The following is a 24,650-nucleotide window of genomic DNA, read 5'->3' on the forward strand; positions in this document are numbered from 1 at the left end:
CCACCCTCAGATACAGATGGTACCTGGTCTGGTTCACGGCCACATTGAGAAAAAGATGACACATTAGGTCTTTTCACAGGACCCACTCCCTCCTGAGGGCAGTCAAAAACAGCAGCAACCTGCTGTGAAAGTTGTGTTCTACATGCTTTACGTTCCCTTAACAGTTCATCCAACCGATCCTGTACCTCACTGGCTGTCCAGTCACGAATGGGTTTGCTCTTGAACACTTGGGCCAACTCTTTATCAGGACAGTTGCGTACAAACATGACTGCCAACTCTGAGCACTGATTGGGTAAGGTCCTGCCCTCACTCACAAGGTACTGTTCGGCTGCCTCTGCAGCTTTGTTAAGCCTAATCCAGAAATCTATTGGACCCTCATTAGCATATGGTTTGATTGAATAGAAATCAGCTAATGGCATACCTGAGCAGACAGTATCCCCAAAGTGTTGCTTGAAAACACTGAACACCGCCTTAACATCTGTGACAACAAGGTTGTTACGCTTCCAGACTTTGGTCACATCCCGTGCTCTCCCCATGAGCCTAGACATCACCTCCCCAACATTCCCAGACCCAGTGTAACCCCTCTTCTCTAGGTAGACTTCCATTAACTCCTCCCACTCCAGGACAGAGTACTTATCTGAGCCATCACCCCTAAAAAGAGGTGGAGCACTAACATCTGACTTCACAACCAGATTCAGCTTGGACGCATCAATAAAGGTTGACCCACACTGCTCAGGCAGGGGAAACTGCTGGGGTTGGTGAGGGGGACGGGCAGGAGAAAGACTTGAAACCCCAGGCTGCAGTAAACTCGCTCTGATAGATTCTCCGATCTCTGAACCAATCTGCTTAATAAGGTCACTAAGCTGACTCGGAGGCATCCCGTTATCACCGAGTACTGTGGATGATGGTACTTCAAAAGACAGAGGTGGGATACCCTGGTCAGGTGGAACAAACAGCCTACCCCTCCCAGTGCTTGCAAACTCAGGAATAGCAAACGCTCTACTCCCAGGAGCTGACTGTACAATTGGTGTAAATGGAAGGACACCCCTCCCTCTACCCACACTAAAATCCCCAGCATAACACGTCTTATGGATTTGAGAATCTTCCATGGCTCAACAGAGCACTAAAATACAATGTAATTTAGTGCATTTAAATACCCCAAAAAATTAATGCAATAAACAAATTCATCCAAAACATACAAATAAGCACGAATACCTGTATCTAATGAATATGCTACATTCACTTTCACTGTTTACAGTATATATTCACTTACAGTAAGCCATCAACAAATTCACATGCGCAGGTCGTGCACCTCATCCACATGCACAGCTCCGGCGGTCGGCTTGAGCTGACCAGTCGGCAGGTCACGTAATTAGGACACTGCCACAACTGGAATTCTGATGGTTGGATAATTTTTATTCGACCTGCACACGAAGAGACAACACACAATATGTTAGCTCTTGGTGCAGCCACAGCTCTCGGGCACCTTGCTAGTTGAAGGTCAGGCAAAAGAGAACAGGTGCTGCATGCACACATTCCGTGCCTAACAACACACTATACAATACAAGTAAAATGATATACAACATAATTCTGACAAAATAAATGACATACCTGTACACGAAGAGACAACACACAATAGCTTAGCCCTTGGTGCAGCCACAGCTCTCGGGCACCTGCGTGAGCACATAGAAACTCACTGTCTAATCAGAGACTTCAACACATTAGTTCCCACAATGAGTTCATCAACCTGCCCATCAACAATAAGCACTGGGACTACATAACAGAAGCCATAAAGTTGCATTTTTAAGTCACACATGCCCACTGGGCTAGTTTGTTCCCACCACAATCCACCAGGATAATGTCTGAAGGAGCTAGAAAGTTCCCCTCTACCACTCCTGCCTCCCTCAACCGAGGTACAATATCTGCGCGCAGAGTAGTAGCCATGGACCCACTATCTAACATCCCCTTCAGCTCAACTTTATCCTGTACTAGCACAGTGGTGTAAAACAAACTGTCTTTCTGATTAATTCTCATTGTGTTCTGAAAAATGACTGTGTTGTTCTTGGGTACTGACTCACAAAAGTAAGAATAAACAGATTGGATATCATCATCAGTGGAGGAAAAATAAGAATGCCCCACATTGCCCTCCTCAGAACGGAGGCTTTCTAGTTTTCCTGAGACCTGCCAGTCTGTCCACATCCAGGGTTCTGTCGCTGCCCAGCCTCACTACAGTCAAAGCTCATGTGGCCCGGAGAAAAGCACTTGACGCACAGCTGGTGCATCTGACAGTGAGCTTTGGTCCAGTGATTAGTGCTTCCACAGTCAGCGCACTCATGCTGACGTTTGTGGAACTGTTTACGGGGCCCTCTACATTTAACATGTTTAAGTCATTTAGCAGACGCTCTTATCCAGAGCGACTTACAGTTAGTGCATACGTAACTTTTTTTTTTCATACCCCCCATGGGAATCGAACCCACAACCCTTGCGTTGCAAACACCATGCTCTACGAACTGAGCCGGCCATTCCCTCCACTACCCTAGGCGACGCTGGTCCAATTGTGCGCCGCCCCATGGGTCTCCCGGTCGCGGCCGGCTACGACAGAGCCTGGATTCAAACCAGGATCTCCAGTCCCCCAGGACTGTGTTGTGTTACCTGCTTGACAATAGTATTGATGTCCCCCAGGAGAGCAGCAGCAGGTTGCACGTTGTTCCCCATCTCCTCAGCACACAGATCAACCTTGACATTGACCTTGACATAAATAACGTATGTGGAACGTTACTACAACATACCAGCAACGACACGACAGGAAGAGCGCCGTGCGTGACACATGTAACAGCAGCTGGAGGAGTTGCCAAACCTCAAGCTAAACACAACAGAAATAACCAGGCACCACCACATAATGCTAAGGCTGACACACACACGTTCCCTTTTATAAACCGGGTGACTCGAGCCCTGAATGCTGATTGGCTGAAAGCTGTGGTATATCTGACCGTATAACATGGGTCACGTTGAGGGAGGAGGTCAGAGACCTGGCCGTGTTGTGCCAGGATAACAACCTCTCCCTCAACGTGACCAAGACAAAGGAGATGATTGTGGACTACAGGAAAAAAAAGAGGACTGAGCACGCCCCCATTCTCATCGACGGGGCTGTAGTGGAACAGGTTGAGAGCTTCAAGTTCCTTGGTGTCCACATCACCAACGAACTATCATGGTCCAAACACACCAAGACAGTCGTGAAGAGGGCACGACAAAGCCTATTCCCCCTCAGGAGATTGAAAAGATTTGGCATGGGTCCTCAGATCCTCAAAAAATTATACAGCTGCACCATCGAGAGCATCCTGACTGGTTGCATCACCGCCTGGTATGGCAACTGCTTGGCCTCCGACCGCAAGGCACTACAGAGGGTAGTGTGTACGGCCCAGTACATCACTGGGGCCAAGTTTCCTGCCATCCAGGACCTCTATACCAGGCGGTGTCAGAGGAAGGCCCTCAAAATTGTCAAAGACTCCAGCCACCCTAGTCATAGACTGTTCTCTCTGCTACCGCACGGCAAGCGGTACCGGAGTGCCAAGTCTAGGTCCAAAAGACTTCTCAACAGCTTCTACCCCCAAGCCTTAAGACTCCTGAACAGCTAATCATGGCTACCCGGACTATTTGCACTGCCCCCCCACCCCATCCTTTTACGCTGCTGCTACTCTGTTAATTATTTATGCATAGTCACTTTAACTCTACCCACATGTACATATTACTTCAACTACCTCAACTAGCCGGTGCCCCCGCACATTGACTCTGCACCGGTACCCCCCTGTATATATAGCCTCCCTACTGTTATTTTATTTTACTTCTGCTCTTTTTTTCTCAACACTTTTTTTGTTGTTGTTTTATTTTTACTTTTTTGTTTAAAATAAATGCACTGTTGGTTAAGGGCTGTAAGTAAGCATTTCACTGTAATGTCTGCACCTGTTGTATTACGGCGCATGTGGCCAATAAAATTTGATTTGATTTGATTTGAAATTTATTTTGACTGTTCGAATTACGTTGGTAACCAGTTTATAATAGCAATAAGGCACCTCTGGGGTTTGTGGTATAGGGCCAATATACCACGGCTAAGGGCTGTATCGTCGAGGCACTCTGCGTTGCATCGTGCTTAAGAACAGCCCCTAGACGTGGTATATTGGCCATATACCACACCCCCTCGGGCCTTATTGCTTAAATATAGATGTACTGTACAGCACTAAGACAGCCATGACATTATTTGGAGAGACCACAAAGACTTATAGAGAAGCTATATAATTGATAGACTAAATCCAATAGACTGAGTCAAATACCTTTATACCTGGTTACAATGAAATGTAGTTCACTATGAAATGACCTGTGACTAGGGTTGCAAAATTATAGTTACTTTCCCCAAATTCCCAGAAATCCCTGTTGGAAGATTCCAGAAATCAGAACGGAATAAGCAGAAAATCTGGAATCCGAAAAAAAGAAGGAAAAAAAAGAAACCCTACTGGTGACCTTTGACCTAGCTGGATGACCTTTACTTGGGTGTCAAACCTGGGGGGAAGGCCAAAGTGCAGGATCCAGTTGAGTCTGGCACCAAGTAGGACCACAACATCAGACTGGAGCAGAGCTCTGCAGTCCCCACCAAGACCATAGAACCAGGAGGATAGGAAGAGGAGGAGGAGGAGGAGGATAGGAAGAGAGGAGGAGGAGAGCAGGGACAAAACAAAATGTAATGAAAAGAGGCTAGTTATAGGAGTAGTGTAGTTGTTTGATTGACACCAGTTTACATTGACATGACCTGGCCAGGAGAGACTAGTTATAGATAGGGATTTCAGGAGTTTCGTGGTCCGTTCAAATGGTCAGGGAAATTCTTGGTCCTACTTATACAGTCAATGGTCTGTACATGAATATGATGCCAGCTGAGAGAAGGAGAGGCTGACCTGGAGCGGGCAGCAGCAACACAGTTGGGGTGATCGTCAGGCAGCACCCCTTTACCCATGGGGGTGGGCAGGAAGGGCAGGTCACACCCCTCCACCAGCTCCTTCAGAGCCCCCTCTGCTCTTCAATGGGCTGCACCTGCAGAGGGACACAGACAGAGGGCACTGCCACACGGATTTCAACAGACTGGTCTTCACAACTGGGATGCATTCAGCTGAGCAAAACGTTGTGCAACGTTCAGATAGAAATATAGCATGTAGAACGAACGTGCCTCTCAGACAGGTAGAATGAGAAATCATGTCAACAACATTTGTCGACTGAACGTGGCCCAGTTTTCAACTGAACCGTGGTACAGTGCTATATGTGTTACAGTGCGTCTCAGCTGGCTATTGATCTCTCTTGGACAGACGCACGTAACATAACTGGAAGTAGCGTCTGTCAACAGAATGGGATGTGACAACTTTGTTCCGGTACGCTGATTTTTCACCACTAATCATTTGGACAAATCCCGATTTCGCAGGTGCTCGCATCTTTTCAATTTCAGAACGGGAGGGGACATTTGGCCCATAAACTTGCCGGAAACTTGCAGAGAGTTTCCGTTTAGGGGGGTGGAGAGTTCGCAAGTGGCGTTAGTATCTTTCTCTTAACATCTCCCCAGACCTTATCCAAGTATCTGACGCAATTATGCAAGATTTTAGTTCTGTTTCCCCCAGATTATCTGGCTATTAAAAAAGCAATGCCTACCTTTGCCAATGATGAGTAAAGTCCGTTTGGCTCCTTTCAGGACCGCCAGTGCTTCTGTGATCGCCATATGGTCAGCCATACTCACAGGAGGAGGTGGACTACAGGGCACCTCTCTGACAAAGGAAATAATAAATAATAGGTCAAACATTAAACATGTTACCTAGCAACTTTATTGCATATGTAAATAAACCATGAAGGTCTATCGAGGCTTATTGCTATTCTCTGATGAGAATATTTTGATATAGTGCTATATTTTCTAAGTAATTTAATTTCTGGTTCACTTCAGACGTTAAAAGGTATAACAAGATAAAATAAAAATGACTACGGTGATGTGAATTCAGAGGTATACATATTCAACAGTAACACATTAGTATACATTTTAAATGGATGAAAGACAGTGATGGCCACTAACCTGGCTCTGCTCCTGTCCAATTTAGCATTGACCATGTCCCCAGATATGTCTACGTATACAGCACCTGGACGTCCATACATGCTAGTGCGTGCTGCCTTAGACATACCAAACACCCTTAAATTCAGATCAATTAAGGCTGTGCTGTGCTCTTATGAAGCAGTTAAGGTACCTTGCTAAGCTGGAAAATTAGAGGTCAGAAAAAAGACAATTGCAGGTGATACCAAATGATATGAAGAGGACTACACAGAGGGAGTCAGAGTAGACTGTATACCTTCTCTACCACTGAGGAGATCATATCCAGACTGCTAGACCTAGCAGAGAACTTACTGTACAATCTGCATGCCTCCACCTGACAGAGAAAGAGGACCACAAATAACAAATTATTTCCTCTTTCAGCAATTAAACTGCTAGGGCCAGTTTCCCAGACAGAGATTCTCTATTGAGTTTGCTTTTTAGGCCATGACTAGGCTTAATCTGTGTCCTGGGAAACAACCCCCTAATGTTCAAAAGTCATAAATATCATGGTTCAATCGGTACCTGTGGAAACTCTTGAAACGCCCCAGTGGTCTCTTGGTTTTGATCGGAGGAGCCTCCAATAACAATCACAGGCCTACAGAGAGAGAGGTATCACACAATGACATCAACTGACAATCTGAGATAGTTTGGAGTCAGATCATTTTTTGCAGTGTGCGGATAGCATCCCTTCTTTTGAAAGGACCACTGAACATGAGTAGTAGGGTCTTCTGTTTGTGGAGTTCTAGCATACCAGCAGTTCATGTTAGCGTTGGCCATTCCACCAAGTGCATGGATGAGTCCCGGTCCAGACACAACCAGACACGCACCTGGACTGGAGAGGAACAGACAGACAGAGGGACAGACAGGAAGACAGGCAGACAGACACACAAAGGGTCAGACAGACAGGCAGACATAATTAGCAATGCAAAAAAGCTATGAAACTGACCCTCACACACTACACGCTCCTGTAGTCTATGTACGGGTAGTTAATATCACATGATTTGGGGAGAGCTGGTTTAGTAATAAAAAGGTGGCTTATGGCTTGTTCATTGCGCATTCCCACATACTTGATTCCTGAGGCTTGAGCTGCCTTAGCTACTTCAATGACTGGAACACCAACTATTCCAAACATATATTCTACATTCTGTAGAGAGTTACATGTAGATACAGTATATTTACCTTTTTTTAAACATTTTTAGTCATTTAGCAGACGCTCTTATCCAGAGCGATTTACAGTTAGTGAGTGCATACATTTTCATACTGAATTGTATATGAATTGTTACAATGTAGTTTAGATTTTCTTTGCATTGACACACACATTGGCATGCATCAACAAGGGTGTTAACATATACTATTCCACATAAACATCTAAATGTTTTTCTACAACAATATTAATAGTTAGCTATACCAGTGCAATGACCTATGGCACACTTTCACAACTCATAGTGTTACATTCTCACTGCCAAGGACATGATCAGCGACTAATATATTATTAGCAACACGGTTACACAGTATAACACTGTTTTATATATATTGCACACACTTCACCTGAGCTTTTAGTGCCTCTGCAATGAGCTGAGCCCCAGTCACATCTTCCATTATTATTGTCGAGAAATCTGTTCAAAGTGCAAACGCGGTTAGCAATGATTTCTTGGACTTGTTGTTCAGTAGCTTATAAATCGTGTTTAGATCTCTTGCAAATCATTAGTTTTGTCTGCTTTCCAGCATGCATTACATGAGTAGCTTTTTCTTCTTCAGTGGGGTTTATAGGCAGTTGGCATCCAACGTTATGGTGCATTACTGCCCCCTATTGTACAGAAGTGTGGACATGAGCCGTGCAATAGCAGTCATGAATATTTAATAAACTAGTAGCATTTTTCTTTTTTTATTGCAAGAAATACATAATAAGCCCTCATTATGTGTTTATAACTGCACTTTACTTAACACTTAACTCAGTTAAGTCATTATGAGTGTATGACAGTATGAAAAAAAAAATGTATGCACTCACTAACTGTAAGTCGCTCTGGATAAGAGCTTCTGCTAAATGACTAAAATGTAAAATGTAAATGACTTGAGTGTATGCATTATAGATATAGGCTTCATAGAAAGTGTTACAAATGTTCTCCTGTCATCTTATAGGAGATCCATTCATGGATTTAGTTATGGCTTGAGAATGTGTCTGGTCTACGGAGTTCTCCTTTATGTCTGTCTTTATATGTGACAACAACTTTTCTGTATTATGTGTATTTCCACAATCAATAATCATAAACGGTACTTCACTATGAATACTTTTGACTATGTGGTTTGAAGTACTTTACCGTTATCTTGCACATACATGAAGACTACTATAGACAGAAATCAATGCAGTAATGTTTTATTAAATAAAGGCTCTGATTAAAATATCATATTAATAAAATCAGGCATTTGGCTAATTCTTCTTCCCAGAAGCTCCTGTGAATGGTTTGGAGATGGCTCTGGAGAGAGCGTGTAACACCCTGACTATGAGTGGGCGTTTACGGGACTGGGACTCCTGGGGAGCAGGGGCCGGTGTGGTTGTCAGGTCCTCCTTGGGTGGGGAAGTGGATGGAACCTCTGGAACCTCACACTCAGCATCTGTCATGAGAACATTTCATAATCAGAAAATGAATGTGTGTGTTTGTGTCTGTCCGTCTGTCCGTCTGCCTGTCCGTCTGTCTGCCTGTCTGCCTGTCTGTCCGTCTGCCTGTCTGTCCGTCTGTATGCCTGTCTGTCTGTCTGTCTGTCCGTCAGTCTGTCTGTCTGTCTGCCTGCCTGCCTGTCCGTCTGTCTGTCTGCCTGTTTGCCTGTCTTTTTGTCTGCCTGTATGTCTGTCTGCCCGTCCGTCTGCCTGTCAGTCTGCCTGTCTGTCTGCATGTCTGTCCGTCGGTCTGCCTGTATCTGTTGTCACTGTTTTAACAAGCTTGTCATAGGGTGATACATCAATATGACATTATCGATGCTTATCACTTACCCTGTGAAATATGAGTCTCTCTGAGATGTTTGGTAGGCAGCGCATCCTGTTCAGGGTGTCTCTTCGGTTCCCCTTTTGTCTTGAACAGCTGTTGACAAAACACATCAGGACAACTGAGCCTGTGTAAAATACAGAGTGTGCATCCTAAAAGGCACCCTATTCGCTACGTAAGGCACTACTTTTGACAAGGGCCCAGAGAGCTCTGGTAAAAAGTCGTGCACTATATAGGGAATAGGGTGCCATTTGGGACTCTCCCATGTGTATTAGGATTGCATTACAGCGTCCTCACTCAACCTCCTAAAGACAATGACAACAGTTTTGTTCTAATGCTGAGAGACAATAGGGGTGTAGTGAATCTGTAGGGTAAATTTCAGCCCTGCCTTACAGAGGTAATCTCAAAACACAGAGCACCCTACCTTAATCATGATCTTTGGAAACTTATGCATTTTCGGTAGGAAACGCCACTTCCTGTTCTTCTTAGTCTCTTCCCCTCTGGCAGAGGGAAGACGGGCCATGCCGTCAGCCTTTACATCAGCCGGGCTAAGGCTCCTGGCAGGGAATTCCTCAGTAGCATTAAGGTCAGCTACAACACCATGAGTGATGTCACTTGTGGCATTGCTGGTGTCTGAGTGAGAAGAGCACGCTAGTGTGACCGACCTGTGTACAATAACTGGGAGAAGAGGACGCAGCCATTGAAGTCAGTCACTGCATCCCAAATGGCATTCTCTTCACTTTATAGTGCACTACTTTTGACCAGGGCCCATAGGGTCTGGTCAAAAGTAGTGCACTAAATATGGAAGAAGGTGCCATTTTGGACACAACCAGTGAATTTCACATCATAAAACGCAATGTATTGAGCATCATGTTACAATTAAGTCCTATGCAGATGAAAATAGGTACTTTCACTTACCATCCTCCATTGTAGACTTGGACACATAAGTCAGGCTGTCCATCACCACGTCTGTCATCAACTTGATGACCTGATCCAAAACCATTTCAGCCGATGGTGGCATAGGCCTTCCCATACACTGCCCCAGGAGTCTCCTAACAGAAGTCTGGGCAAAGTTGTAAATGAGCTCTGAGGCATCGTCCTTTGACAGCTTCCTCAGGGCTGGTTTAGGCAGCGCTGGTTGAGAGAGGCTTCTGTGGCCAACCATGGATTGAAGCTGGCGGTTTATGGTTATCTCCTGAATGAGACCATGGACCTTTGCGATCAGGTTGCCAGATGCACCTTGAAGGGCTTCAACTGACAGGAGCCTATCCAGATGTTCTTCTGCTGAAGTCATCTCTGGGTCGTCCGTCTTCAATGTGTCCATTATAGTTTTCACTATGATATTGGTGTCAGATATGTTTATTTCTTGTTGGCTCACAAGCGTTGACCGTGAACCTGTCTCGTCCATTGCGATAGAGGTATGGGATTCTGTCCTTGTGATTTCATCGGCAGCGCTCATGTCAGGCAACTGGTCAAGGCTCTCCAGTACAGAGTCTAACATGTTAGTGGCTATCAGACACTCCTCACTTGCAATCTGCCCAACAGATGAACTCTCAGAGTTGGCCACTCTACACTTGATCACATTTAGGATCAAGCTGAGCGTCTTCTTTGCAGTTTTGCTAAAGCCTTCTTGGCTGACTGCCACTGTTACGTCTTTTAGAGCCACAAGAGGTTTGCAACTTTCACTCAATCCACTGCCGTGGAGAGGAGAGGCTCTCTTCAAACTGTTGTTGCTCACAACTGACATACTCCTGGTGGGCAGAGTGACATCCTCACTGCATGTGTCAATTATATGGTGGTCTGTTGAAGAGCCACTCGAAGACACAAGGGCTTTAGACCTTTTAGCCAAACAGACTTTTGACAAAGGCTTCTCACTTCTCACAGACGGAGGGCGGCTCCTGTCCTCAACAAGAGCAGTGTCAGCGGACTTAGAATGTCTGAGTGTCTCCACAGGGGCGGAGTCCAGCACATATTTGGCTGTGGTGACTGACACTGGTGGAAAAGAGAAAAAGATGTTCAGTCTATCCTTTACTCTGTGGTACATGGTTTGAGCAGCATCCAATAAGTTGTCAAAGACAACTCTGGGTTTGAGCTGGAACTCCAGCTTTTTCTCTCCTAGTGGGAAGGAGTCTGCGTCGTCCACAGTGTACTGGGATACACTTTCAAGGTCTTGCATGATAATATTTACTATATCTTCGGCTGTAGAAACCGCATGGTGTGAGAAGGTGGTGCTAGGCATGCTCTGTAGCAAAGAATGGCTGGCTTTGCTAGCAGCTCTGAGAATGGTCTCACTCACAATGTGTTTGGCCTTAGCTCGGAACTCAGCACTGTGAAAGCTCTGGATGGAAATGTTAGAGGTTCTGCTGGCTGCACTAAGAGATCGCGTGAGTGTGGCAATCTCGGCTGATGTCACATCACTCGAAATGGTGAGGTCCTCCAATTTCGAAATTATCGAGTCCAACTTCTGGTTGAAGTCGAAGGATGAATTTGACGTGCTCTCCCCAACGGAAGCGGAGCAGTCTTCCTTTGAGGTGTCCACCCTCAGCACCGAGATCACCTGTTTGATTACCCCTTTAGTGCAGGTGTCAAGGGTGAGCTGGTAGGCTGAGGCTGGGGACTTAGAAGGGTCTTACTGTCTGTCTTCTGTACAGGAGACACTGCCAAAGTGGCCTCAGTTACAGGAGATTCCTGCACAGTGGCCTCAGTTACAAGTAGTCCAGTTGCAGAAAGCTCGATTTGCACAGGAGTATTTTTTCCCTCAGTGAGATGGTGGGAGGTGAACAGCTTCCTTAGTTTGTCCAGGGTTTTGGTATAAATCTTCTGGGAACCTGAACTCACTTCCACCCAGAACATTTTGCGACCTGATTTCGTACGCATGGAGGCCTTATTGACCTCAGATACCTCATGCAGGTCGGAAATAATTCCACCAAAGAGATCAGAGGATGCCTCCTCAATATTCTCTGAGGAAACATGGACAGATAGGATTTCCGACAGTTTCCCACAAGTGTCGGTTTTATCCAGCGCAGCAGTATATGTCACAGCTGCATCCTGAATGACCTGAGTGATGCATTGCTCAGCTTTGACAATATACTCCTCCACTGGTTGACCATGGAGGATGTCAACTTTATCAGCAGGGAGCTCCTTCTGAATACTCACATTCTCCTCTGATGGGCATGGGTTGTTGAAGATAATGCTCTCAGTGACCATCTTAGAGGAGGCGAGAGATGAGTCGAGAAGCAGAGATCTGTATATTGTCGAGGTGGACATCTCTGGGTGCTTTATCACAGCAGCCTCCTCCAAAATGGCCGACGGGCCCTGGAGGATGTCAGAGATATCCATGTCCTCAATGGTCTCTACCAGAGACGATAGTAGGTCTCTGGCTGCCAGGTTTGTCACGGTTCAGACAGACGACCAGAGGACCACAATTGCGTCACACCAGAAAGTTTATTAAACTTAAGGGAAAAGGGAAGTAGGGAGTGAATGAAGGCTCCAGGGGTAACAGGGATCCCGTCCAATGTGCTGGGTCTGTGCCCCCCCCAGTGGCGGCGATGCGTCCTATGAAGCCGGTGGTGGGTGGTCCAGAAGTCCTGGGGGGGGGGAGACACAGACACAACAGGGCGGAATGAAACAAGGCAGCAGTACAGTTCAAGGGAAATCCAAAATACGTAGTAGCAAGGCAGAAGGCTGGTCAGAGTTACCGGGATTGAAGAGTAGTCAGGAGTCGTAATAGCAGAAGCAGGTCTGGATCTCCTGAGGCAGAAGAGTATCCAAAAACAGGCAGGTCCGGGGTCACAAAACCAGGGTGAGCCAGAAGCGCGAGCAAACAGGTTCCGGGTGTGAGCTTTGCAGACGATCTGACACCGGAGAGCTGAAAGACAGGGCCTTAAATACTGGGAGAGGTAGTGGGTAATGCAGCGCAGCTGGCAGAGTAATTAGAGCAGAGCAGAGCAGGGACAGGTGGAGCTAGTTAGGCTGAGTAGAGAGAGTGGTGAGCAGAGTGGAAGACAATTAAGGTGGTAACCCGGTGGAGTGAGAGGCCCATGACAGAACCCCCCCCCCAAGGGACGGCCCCAGAAGTCCCAAGAGCAACACCACGCCGGGCGGGAGGAGGGGAGCCGGAGGAGGGCTAGAACTCCTCCGAACGGTCCGAGTGAACGTCCTCATCCTCGGAGGAAGCCGGAGGGCCGTGGTCGGGAGATGGGACAGGTCCCGAGACAGGATCAGGCACAGGACAGGAAGCCGAGCGGGCAGGACGGTTAGGGACCCCTCTGGGGCGGCCCCTACGGATTGCAGGTTGATCAGGATGCCGTTGGTGGAAAGCGGTGATGAGAGTCCTATCCACAATCCGACTAGCTGGCACCCAGGTCCTCTCCTCAGGTCCATAGCCCTCCCAGTCAATGAGGTACTGGAGACCCCTACCCCTCCGTCTGGACCGAAGCAGGCGGCGGACGGTGTAAACCAGACCACCATCGACGAGCCGTGGAGGAGGAGGACCAGGCGCAGCAGGGACCAGCGGACTCTCATGGATGGGCTTAATCTTAGACACATGGAAAGTGGGGTGCACCCTCAGGGAATTAGGCAGTTGGAGCCGGACAGCAGTTGGGCTAATCACTCTTATGATAGGGAATGGGCCAATGAACCGAGGTGCCAGCTTCTGCGACTCCACCCTGAGTGGCAGGTTCTTCGATGACAACCACACCCTTTGACCAACATGGTAGGTGGGAGCAGGAATTCTCCGACGGTTGGCCCCGGTAGTGTAGCTGGCAACGGATCTGAGGAGTGTGGCTCGGGCTTGTGACCAGGTGCGGCGACATCGACGGGCAAAAGCAAGTGCAGATGGGCAAGTAACCTCCTCTTCCTGGCTGGCAAATAGAGGAGGCTGGTATCCATAAACACATTGGAAAGGGGACATACCGATGGCAGAGCAGGTCAGAGAATTGTGTGCGTACTCCACCCATGTCAATTGCTGCGACCAGGAGTGGGGGTTGCGTGAAGTCATGCATCGCAGTGCCTTCTCGAGCTCCTGATTAGCCCGCTCTGACTGCCCATTGGATTGGGGATGGAATCCGGAAGTCAGACTGACTGTGGCTCCCAGCAGGTGACAGAACTCCTTCCAAAAGGCGGAGGAGAATTGTGGACCACGGTCAGAAACTACATCCCTTGGCAGTCCGTGGATCCGGAAGACGTGTTCCAGGACCACCTGGGCGGTCTCCTTGGCGGTTGGGAGCTTGGGGAGGGGAATGAAGTGTGCCATCTTGCTGAAACGGTCAACGATGGTGAGAATGACGGTCATGCCCCTTGAAGGGGGCAACCCTGTGACAAAGTCAAGGGCGATGTGAGACCAGGGACGTCTGGGCACAGGCAGGGGCTGCAGCAATCCGGCTGGGGGCTGGCAGGACGACTTGTGTTGGTTGCAGATGGGGCAGGCTTGGACGAATTCCCGTACATCCTTCCTCAGAGAGGGCCACCAGAACCTCTGGGCGAGCAGGTTGTAAGTGCGGGTGGAGCCAGGGTGACAAGCTAGGCGGGAGTCATGTCCCCACTGAACGACCTGGGACCTCAGGTCTTCGGGGACAAAAAGGCGGTCAGCTGGGCAAGTGCTGGGACCTGGCTGGTTACGGAGAGCCTCCAGCACCTGTTCCTCAACAGCCCAGGTCAGAGCTGCAACGATGCAGGGACTTGGCAGAATCGACACAGGGTCCTTGGAGGGGGTGTCATCCTTCTGGAATTGACGGGAGAGGGCGTCTGGCTTGGTGTTGCGTGATCCAGGCCGGTATGACAGAGTGAAATTAAACCTGGTGAAGAACAGGGCCCAGCGGGACTGCCTGGAGTTCAACCGTTTGGCCGTGCGGATGTACTCCAAGTTCTTATGATCGGTCCAAACGAGAAATGGAATGGTGGACCCCTCCAGCCAGTGACGCCACTCCTCCAAGGCAAGCTTCACAGCCAGCAGCTCACGGTTCCCTATGTCGTAATTGCACTCAGAGGGGGACAACCGACGTGAGAAAAAGGCACAGGGATGGAGCTTCCTATCCTCCGCAGCCCACTGAGAAATCACAGCACCAACTCCCACATCCGAGGCGTCCACCTCCACAATGAATTGCCGGTCCACATCAGGCATCTGGAGGATGGGAGCGGAGGTGAACCTCACCTTGAGGGTACTGAAGGCTTTGTCGGCTGCTGGGGTCCAGGTGAAGGGTTGCTTGGTGCTGGTTAGAGCAGTGAGAGGGGCAGCAACGGTACTGTAGTTCCGGATAAACTTCCTATAGAAGTTAGCAAACCCCAGAAACTGTTGCAGCTTCTTTCTGTTCTCCGGAACTGGCCATGAAGTGACTGCTGATACTTTGGCAGGATCCATTTGGATACTTCCCTCTGCCACTATGTACCCCAGGAAGGCCACTGTCTTGACGTGAAACTCACATTTCTCTGCCTTGGCGTAGAGGGAATTCTCCAGAAGACGATGAAGGACTTGCTGGACATGGCGGGTGTGTTCAGACAGGTTTCTGGAGTAGATTAAGATGTCATCCAGGTAAACGAAGACAAACTTGTTTAACATGTCCCGCAGTACATCATTCACTAGAGCCTGGAACACAGCAGGAGCATTGGTGAGGCCAAAAGGCATAACCAGATACTCGTAGTGGCCTGTTGGTGTATTGAATGCGGTTTTCCATTCATCTCCCTCCCGGATCCGCACTAGGTGGTAAGCGTTTCTGAGATCCAACTTGGTAAAAACAGTGGCTCCCTGGAGCAACTCAAAAGCAGAGGTGAGCAGAGGCAGAGGGTAACGGTTTTTCACTGTGATGTCGTTGAGTCCCCTGTAGTCGATGCAGGGGCGAAGAGATCCGTCCTTCTTCCCCACAAAGAAGAAGCCAGCACCAGCAGGAGATGAAGATGAACGGATTAATCCTGCGGACAGAGAGCCATTGATGTAGTCCTCCATGGACTTTCTTTCAGGAGCAGACAACGAATAAAGACGACCCCTTGGAGGAGCTGTTCCAGGGAGGAGGTCGATGGCACAGTCGTACGGTCGGTGAGGGGGCAGAGATGTGGCTCTTGCTTTGTTAAACACCTCTCTGAGACCATGGTAGCATTCTGGGACATTGGAGAGGTCAGGAGCGGAGTTAGTAGGTACTGGCCGAGGGGGTAGTGCGGCAGCAAGCAGGCAGGTTCGGTGGCAGTCCTCTCCCCACTCCCTGATCACCCCGGTCACCCAGTCGAGCTGAGGGTTGTGCCGGCGGAGCCATGGGTAACCCAGGATGAGGGGTTGGCCTGGAGAGGGGAGCAGGTGAAACTGGATAGTTTCTTGATGGTTTCCGGACAGACCCATCGAGACCGGGGCCGTGACATGAGTGACCGATCCGAGTAAGTGTCCGTCCAGTGCCCGGGCAGGAATAGGAGGTGTCAAACGGAGGTTCTCCAGTCCCAGTTGGCGTGCCAGCTTGATGTCCATTATGTTGGCTTCGGCGCCAGAATCCACCAGAGCAGCCAGGGTGTGAGTTGAGTCAGAGAGGCGGAGGTGAACTTGCAGCAGGGGTTTGCGGTCGGAGGACTGGATGGTCATTGAACTCAACCGGACTCCCCCTATGCCCGGTGAGCTTCGGCCCTTTAAAGGGCAGGTTACCACACGATGTCCATCACCTCCACAATAGAGGCAGAGGTTTGAGGTGAAGCGGCGCTGGCGCTCTGCAGGAGTGAGAGAGGCTCGCCCAATCTCCATAGGCTCAGACTGATCAAGCTGACCTGGGTGAGTGGCAGTAGATGACAGGAGCCCAGTCGGATCTCTCCGAATGCCGGTAGTAGGTGGACCTTGGCGCCCCCTCTCACGACGACGGGTCTGTATCCTTCTGTCGATCCTGACAGTCAGTGCGATGGCTTCATCAAGAGTGGAAGGCAGTTCATGGGAGACCAACTCGTCCTTGATATAGTCAGCCAAACTATGGAAGAACGCGTCCACCAACGATGGTGTGTTCCAAGAACTTCGTCTAGCCAGGGTTCGGAAGTCGATGGAATGGTCTGCGACTGTACGTCTGCCTTGTCGAATACTGAACAGTTCACGAGACGCCTCTGCGGTGGGTGAATCCAGGTCAAACACCTTCAGCATCTCCTCAGCAAACAGGTCGAAGGTTGCACATGCGGGGGTTTGACGTTCGAACTCTGCTGTTCCCCAGAGTCGAGCTCGGCCCGTCAGGTGAGTGATGGCATACCCAACTTTAGCCCCCTCCGTGGCGAAGGTCCTTGGCTGCAAGGAGAACTGAAGTCGGCAGCTAGTCAGGAATGGCCGGACCTGGGTTGAATCGCCGTTGAACCGCTCGGGGTTTCCAATCTTGGGTTCCGGAGCCGCGGCTGCAATGACCGGGGCAGGTAACTCGGGGCCAGGGCTGGTGGGCAGACTGGCTGGGGTAAGGTTGGTGAGGAGTTGAATGATCATGGCGAGTTGTTGTTGCTGCTGCTGGAACTGCTGCTCATGCTCATCGGTTTCCATGTCGGGGAAAGTGTGCGCTGAGTCCATAATGGTCAGATCGTACTGTCACGGTTCAGACAGACGACCAGAGGACCACAATTGCGTCACACCAGAAAGTTTATTAAACTTAAGGGAAAAGGGAAGTAGGGAGTGAATGAAGGCTCCAGGGGTAACAGGGATCCCGTCCAATGTGCTGGGTCTGTGCCCCCCCCAGTGGCGGCGATGCGTCCTATGAAGCCGGTGGTGGGTGGTCCAGAAGTCCTGGGGGGGGGGAGACACAGACACAACAGGGCGGAATGAAACAAGGCAGCAGTACAGTTCAAGGGAAATCCAAAATACGTAGTAGCAAGGCAGAAGGCTGGTCAGAGTTACCGGGATTGAAGAGTAGTCAGGAGTCGTAATAGCAGAAGCAGGTCTGGATCTCCTGAGGCAGAAGAGTATCCAAAAACAGGCAGGTCCGGGGTCACAAAACCAGGGTGAGCCAGAAGCGCGAGCAAACAGGTTCCGGGTGTGAGCTTTGCAGACGATCTGACACCGGAGAGCTGAAAGACAGGGCCTTAAATACTGGGAGAGGTAGTGGGTAATGCAGCGCAGCTGGCAGAGTAATTAGAGCAGAGCAGAGCAGGGACAGGTGGAGCTAGTTAGGCTGAGTAGAGAGAGTGGTGAGCAGAGTGGAAGACAATTAAGGTGGTAACCCGGTGGAGTGAGAGGCCCATGACAAGGTTGGTAGGTCTCTGGTTCTCAAGCTCTGTTTTGATTGCTTGACAGGCAGTTGCCAGAGCAACAACAGAGCGAGAACACAACTGCTTCAAGGTGGAGTCAGAAAAAGATGATGACAGATCTGTCATGGACATGGTGGAGAGTTGACTCTCAGAGACAAATGGGCTGAGTTTGACAGACACCTGTCTGACCAAGTCCCCAGCAAGAGCTCTCATATCTATTGCTCCACTAGCTGAGTTGTGGGAGCAGGCACTCTGTGGCCTTGACGGGTTCCTGTTATCCAAAAATCCTGTTATCCAAAAAACCTCAAGTACAAGATCCACAACATCGGATGACACTTCTGTCACTCTGTTGTCGGACAGAAATGTACTTGGATGAATGGTGCCTGCATTCACAGTCCAGTCGCAAATGGGGTTGTTGGACTGACTCTGGACTAGTGGAACTAGACAGGTTTCACTTGGACCTTGGCCAAAGAGCTCTGCCATTTTGAGCAGAACTGATCTTAAGACCTTTGACTTGGAAATGTTCAGCAGTGGGTCGTTGTTGGACAGTCTGGTGGATGGTCTGCTAGCCGATCTGTGAACCACTAGGCTTTGTATTTCTGCCGAAATGGCAGTTAGAAAATAGGTCAAGGGGCTGGACGGTCTCCCCTCATTTCCTCCGTTGGCTTTAGCCTTGATGATGCTATCTATGATGATGACTATGACCTGTCCAGCCAGAGGACCCAAGATGGCCTCAAGCTCCCTCTCTAACTCAAGGGGAGACTTGTGGCCGAGCGCAATATGCTCTATGGCATGGGAATACATCTTAGAAGTCGCCATGCTTAGCATCTCTTGGGCAAACTGTTGACTTGCTGAGATACTTCCAGTCAGCAGAACTAGAGTTCCCTGACTGACACTTCGCATTAGCTCAGCCAATCTGGAGTTGAGAAGGTTTATAACCAACTCGACAATACCCATCATAAACTTGCCGTCCGTTGACATTTTGCTAGGTCTGTATTTCTCCTGTCTACTCCGTTTGGGCAGCGGTACGATGTCACCCTGCGACTGGCCGCTCTGGACCATGTCGAAGACAGAGTCCTCAGAGATGCCAAACACAGATCTCAGTGGTGCTGAGTGTTGTCTGTGTCTCATCTCTCTATCGCCACCCTCAGGTGAGGAGACATATCGCTCTTCGTTCTCACTTAGCAAAGAGGTCATGGACCTGCAGAATGCACAACATAAATTAATAGTATATGGTAACAAAATAAAAAATATGATCCAAGAATTTGGGACACAAACTCAACCTTGTTATTATTATTCAAAGGAAGCATTGTGAACCATCTCAAACCACACTCAGAGCAAACATTAACATTCAGAGTAAACGTTTTAGAGTGGTTGTGTAGTATCTAAGTAGTATTTCTCACTAAGTGGATCTGGAATGGATATTTGTACCTATAACAGGAAATACCTGCAAAAAGAGGAGGGGATAGAGCTAGGTATCTGTGAGAGGAGGGGATAGGGCTAGATACCTGTGAGAAGAGGGGATAGGGCTAGGTACCTGTGAGAGGAGGGGATAGGGCTAGGTACCTGTGAGAGGAGGGGATAGGGCTAGGTACCTGTGAGAGGCGTGGATAGGGGTAGGTACCTGTGAGAGGAGGGGATAGGGCTAGGTACCTGTGAAAGGAGGGGATAGGGCTAGGTACCTTTGAGAGGCGTGGATAGGGGTAGGTACCTGTGAGAGGAGGGGATAGGGCTAGGTACCTTTGAGAGGCGTGGATAGGGGTAGGTACCTGTGAGAGGAGGGGATAGGGGTAGGTACCTGTGAGAGGAGAGGATAGGGCTAGGTACCTTTGAGAGGAGGGGATAGGGCTAGGTACCTGTGAGAGGAGAGGATAGGGCTAGGTACCTTTGAGAGGAGGGGATAGGGCTAGGTACCTGTGAGAGGCATGGATAGGGCTAGGTACCTGTTAGAGGCATGGATAGGGCTAGGTACCTGTGAGAGGCATGGATAAGGCTAGGTACCTGTGAGAGGCGTGGATAGGGCTAGGTACCTGTGAGAGGAGGTGATAGGGCTAGGTACCTGTTAGAGGCATGGATAGGGCTAGGTACCTGTGAGAGGAGGGGATAGGGCTAGGTACCTGTGAGAGGAGGGGATAGGGCTAGGTACCTGTGAGAGGCGTGGATAGGGGTAGGTACCTGTGAGAGGAGGGGATAGGGCTAGGTACCTGTGAGAGGCGTGGATAGGGGTAGGTACCTGTGAGAGGAGGGGATAGGGGTAGGTACCTGTGAGAGGAGGGGATAGGGCTAGGTACCTGTGAGAGGAGGGGATAGGGCTAGGTACCTGTGAGAGGAGGGGATAGGGCTAGGTACCTGTGAGAGGCGTGGATAGGGGTAGGTACCTGTGAGAGGAGGGGATAGGGCTAGGTACCTGTGAAAGGAGGGGATAGGGCTAGGTACCTTTGAGAGGCGTGGATAGGGGTAGGTACCTGTGAGAGGAGGGGATAGGGCTAGGTACCTTTGAGAGGCGTGGATAGGGGTAGGTACCTGTGAGAGGAGGGGATAGGGGTAGGTACCTTTGAGAGGAGGGGATAGGGCTAGGTACCTGTGCGAGGAGAGTATAGGGCTAGGTACCTTTGAGAGGAGCGGATAGGGCTAGGTACCTGTGAGAGGCATGGATAGGGCTAGGTACCTGTTAGAGGCATGGATAGGGCTAGGTACCTGTGAGAGGCGTGGATAAGGCTAGGTACCTGTGAGATGCGTGGATAGGGCTAGGTACCTGTGAGAGGAGGGGATAGGGCTAGGTACCTGTGAGAGGAGGGGAAAGGCGTGGGAGTGCGTGTGCTGCAGGCAGTTCTGGCGCTGGTGCACCTGCTGGGTCCTCCACTACAGCTGAATCTGACGCTGCGGCCAAGAGAGGTCACCTCTCCTGCCTCATTACTTCCTGATCCAGAAGAGCTTGGCGAATCAGAGAGCTCTATCTGCATGGTGAGGTCAAGGGCGGGAACAACCACAGTGGATGTAGACTCCATCACCCATGCTACAATATCCATGCACTTGGCACTAAACTCATGTCTGCTCATCTGCAATGTTAAAAGACCATACAGAGTTAGTTTGTTAAAGGGGCTGCACTGATATAAAATGTAGAACCATTTACTCAAGCTAGTCAATTAAAGCAGTGGTTCAGGATTAAAGGTCCTGCAGGATTTCCACAAATGAATGTTTGGTCCATTTTACCAACATTAACTACTTTAGAGGTGACTATAACTCACCCCGGCACGCATATTCTCACTCAGCAGATTCCAATGGCTGAAAAGTAAATAAATGCAAGTACACAATGAACTACATGACATTACCTCTATTATCTTAGACTATGTTATGGATGGACATTACCTCTATTATTTTAGATTACGTTATGGATGGACATTACCTCTATGATTTTAGATTACGTTATGGATGGACATTACCTCTATTATTTTAGATTACGTTATGGATGGACATTACCTCTATTATTTTAGATTACGTTATGGATGGACATTACCTCTATTATTTTAGATTACGTTATGGATGGACATTACCTCTATTATCTTAGATTACGTTATGGATGGACATTACCTCTATTATCTTAGACTACGTTATGGATGGACCTCTATGGAACTAGGCCACACCCAGACATCCCTGATTGGTTATTTGGTCCGTTGAGTCCTTTGTATTGGCCCGAGACTATGGGAGACTCTCAATCTCCTCGCCTCCTTCTCAAAACCCATTGGATGAGAAGGTCAGAAGGGCGGGACCTCTGGCTTTCTCATCCAATGGGTTTTGAGAAGAGAGGACACGAGGAGTATGCAATTGAGATAGGGAACATATCTAGGGGATGCATGGGGAAGCCAAAGAGCAACTTACTCGTCCTTCATGTCCTGCACAAAGGTGTGTAGGTCTGGGTAGCTTCTCTTTCCCCTGCTGAGGGTGAGGCTGGTCTGGGAAGTTTCATCCTTGTGGGTCACGGTAGTGAAGGTCACCACTGCAGCCTGATGGCGACAACAGAAAGCAGAGTTAGGCTGTAATTCAATTTTGCGTCATTAAAACACAAAATATCTCAATGAAATGTCATACATGTAATAGAAAAATACATCAAATACATCAACTTGTCCGAGAGAGATTTACATGGTTACAAAAACGTCACGCCACTTTTTTCCAAGATGGCGAAGTAGTGCAGTCCTGTTTCTGTCGTGTGTCTGTAAATAGCCTGTAAATACCCTGTTTTTTGTATTTTTCGTACATATTTCCCTATCAGACTTTTCATCCTTCTACAAAATATACTTTCCTGCAACCCGCCTCACTCAATGTGGAACGGATTCTATTATCGACTTACCTTTATCTAGAATCTAGAATCTCCAGTTGAAACTAGCTAGCCAGCTAACTAGCTACTTGCTATTAGCCACAGCTAGCGGTGTTTCACCCAGAACATTGGATTTTTTTCCGCGGGATTAATTTTAATCACTGGACATTGATCACCGGATATTCGGCCAGTCTGCACAGCGCGTTATCGACCCAGAACATATCAGTTTTTCCGCCGGAATCACTGAATCACTGGACCTTTAACTCCGGATTCATCGCTACCAGCTAGCTACCACCAGCCAGCTACAACAAAACGGACGCTGTGGTCTGGCTAATCATCCTGAGCTAGGCCCATCGCCCATCTCCCGGCTATCTACCTCTCTGTCAACCGGACGGGACCACCTAGTGTTGACACGGAGCCCCGCCGATCCTACACGACTGGTCTGCCGACGAAATCGTCTGATGTGGTTACGACGTTAACCACGAAGATTCCATCCATCTGCTAGCCCTGGCCCGCTAGCACACGCTAGCCGTGGCCTCTTACTAGTGCTTCACCACCGGACCTTATGATAACTCAGATATACAGCTGATATCTGCTGGACTGTTCCTTTTTACGGTACTACATCCTGTTTATGTTTAGCCTCAGCCCAAACATGGTTAGTTTATTGTTGTTTCGGTTATTTCTAATTGTACTATATCACTGTAGACCCCCCAGCCTAGCTAAACCTGCCTTAGATAGCTCCTTTGCACCTTCCCCTATACACGCGGAGACCGACTCAATTGATGACTCCAGCGATGCTATCTCTTTCATTGTTACCCAACGCTTAGGTTTACCTCCACTTTACTCATATCCTTCCATATCCTTGTCTGTACATAATGCCCTGAATCTTTTCTATAACACCCGGAAATCTGCCCCCTTTATTCTATGTACCCAACGCACTAGAAGACCAGTTCTTAAAGCCTTTAGCCGTATCCTTATTCTAGTCCTCCTCTGTTCCTCTGGTGATGTAGAGGCTAACCCAGGCCCTGCAGCCCTCAGTATCACTCCTACTCCCCAGGCGCTATCATTTGATGACTTCTGTAATCGCAAAAGTCTTGGTTTCTTGCACATAAATATCAGAAGTCTACTTCCTAAGTATGAGTTATTCACTGCGTTAGCACACTCTGCCAACCCTGATGTTCTAGCAGTGTCTGAATCCTGGCTCAGGAAGGCCACCAAAAATTCTGAAATTTCCATCCCCAACTATAACATTTTCCGTCTAGATAGAACTGCCAAAGGGGGTGGAGTTGCAATCCACTGTAGAGATAGCCTGCAGAGCTCTATCATACTATCCAGGTCTGTGCCCAAACAGTTTGAGCTTCTACTTCTAAAAATCCACCTTTCCAGAAATAAGTCTCTCACTGTTGCCGCTTGCTACAGACCCCCCTCAGCCCCCAGCTGTGCCCTGGACACCATATGTGAATTGATTGCCCCCCATTTATCCTCAGAGTTTGTACTGCTTGGTGACCTAAATTGGGATATGCTTAATACCCCAGCCATCCTACAATCCAAGCTAGATGCCCTCAACCTCACGCAAATTATCAACGAACCTACCAGGTACAACCCTAAATCCGTAAACATGGGTACCCTCATAGATATCATCCTGACTAACATACCCTCTAAATACACCTCAGCTGTCTTCAACCAGGATCTCAGCGATCACTGCCTTATTGCCTGCGTCCGTAACGGGTCCGCGGTCAAACGGCCACCCCTCATCACTGTCAAACGCTCCCTAAAACACTTTAGCGAGGAGGCCTTCCTAATTGACCTGGCCCAGGTATCCTGGATGGATATAGATCTCATTCCGTCAGTAGAGGATGCCTGGTTGTTCCTTAAAAGTAATTTCCTCTCAATCTTAAATAAACATGCCCCATTCAAAAAATACAGAACTAAGAACCGATATAGCCCCTGGTTCTCCTCAGACTTGACTGCCCTTGACCAGCACAAAAACATCCTGTGGCGTACAGCATTAGCATCAAATAGCCCCCGCGATATGCAACTTTTCAGGGAAGTTAGGAAC

At 48.6% G+C, this 24,650-nt stretch overlaps 1 pseudogene across 1 annotated transcript; it reads right to left on the minus strand.

The window, feature by feature from the left end:
- Positions 1–2,652: 2,652 nt before the first annotated feature.
- Positions 2,653–19,495, minus strand: LOC311124814 (2-hydroxyacyl-CoA lyase 1-like; annotated as a pseudogene). Its single transcript has 9 exons — positions 19,491–19,495; positions 6,864–6,944; positions 6,635–6,707; positions 6,369–6,446; positions 6,098–6,192; positions 5,686–5,798; positions 4,944–5,079; positions 4,527–4,632; positions 2,653–2,736 (listed from the first exon to the last, which is right to left on the minus strand). The product of its transcript is annotated as a 2-hydroxyacyl-CoA lyase 1-like (transcript).
- Positions 19,496–24,650: the final 5,155 nt, after the last annotated feature.

This window comes from Coregonus lavaretus, assembly GCF_964263955.1.
Source record: "Coregonus lavaretus genome assembly, contig: HAP1_SCAFFOLD_719, whole genome shotgun sequence".
In the NCBI taxonomy this organism is placed as follows: Eukaryota; Metazoa; Chordata; class Actinopteri; order Salmoniformes; family Salmonidae; genus Coregonus; species Coregonus lavaretus.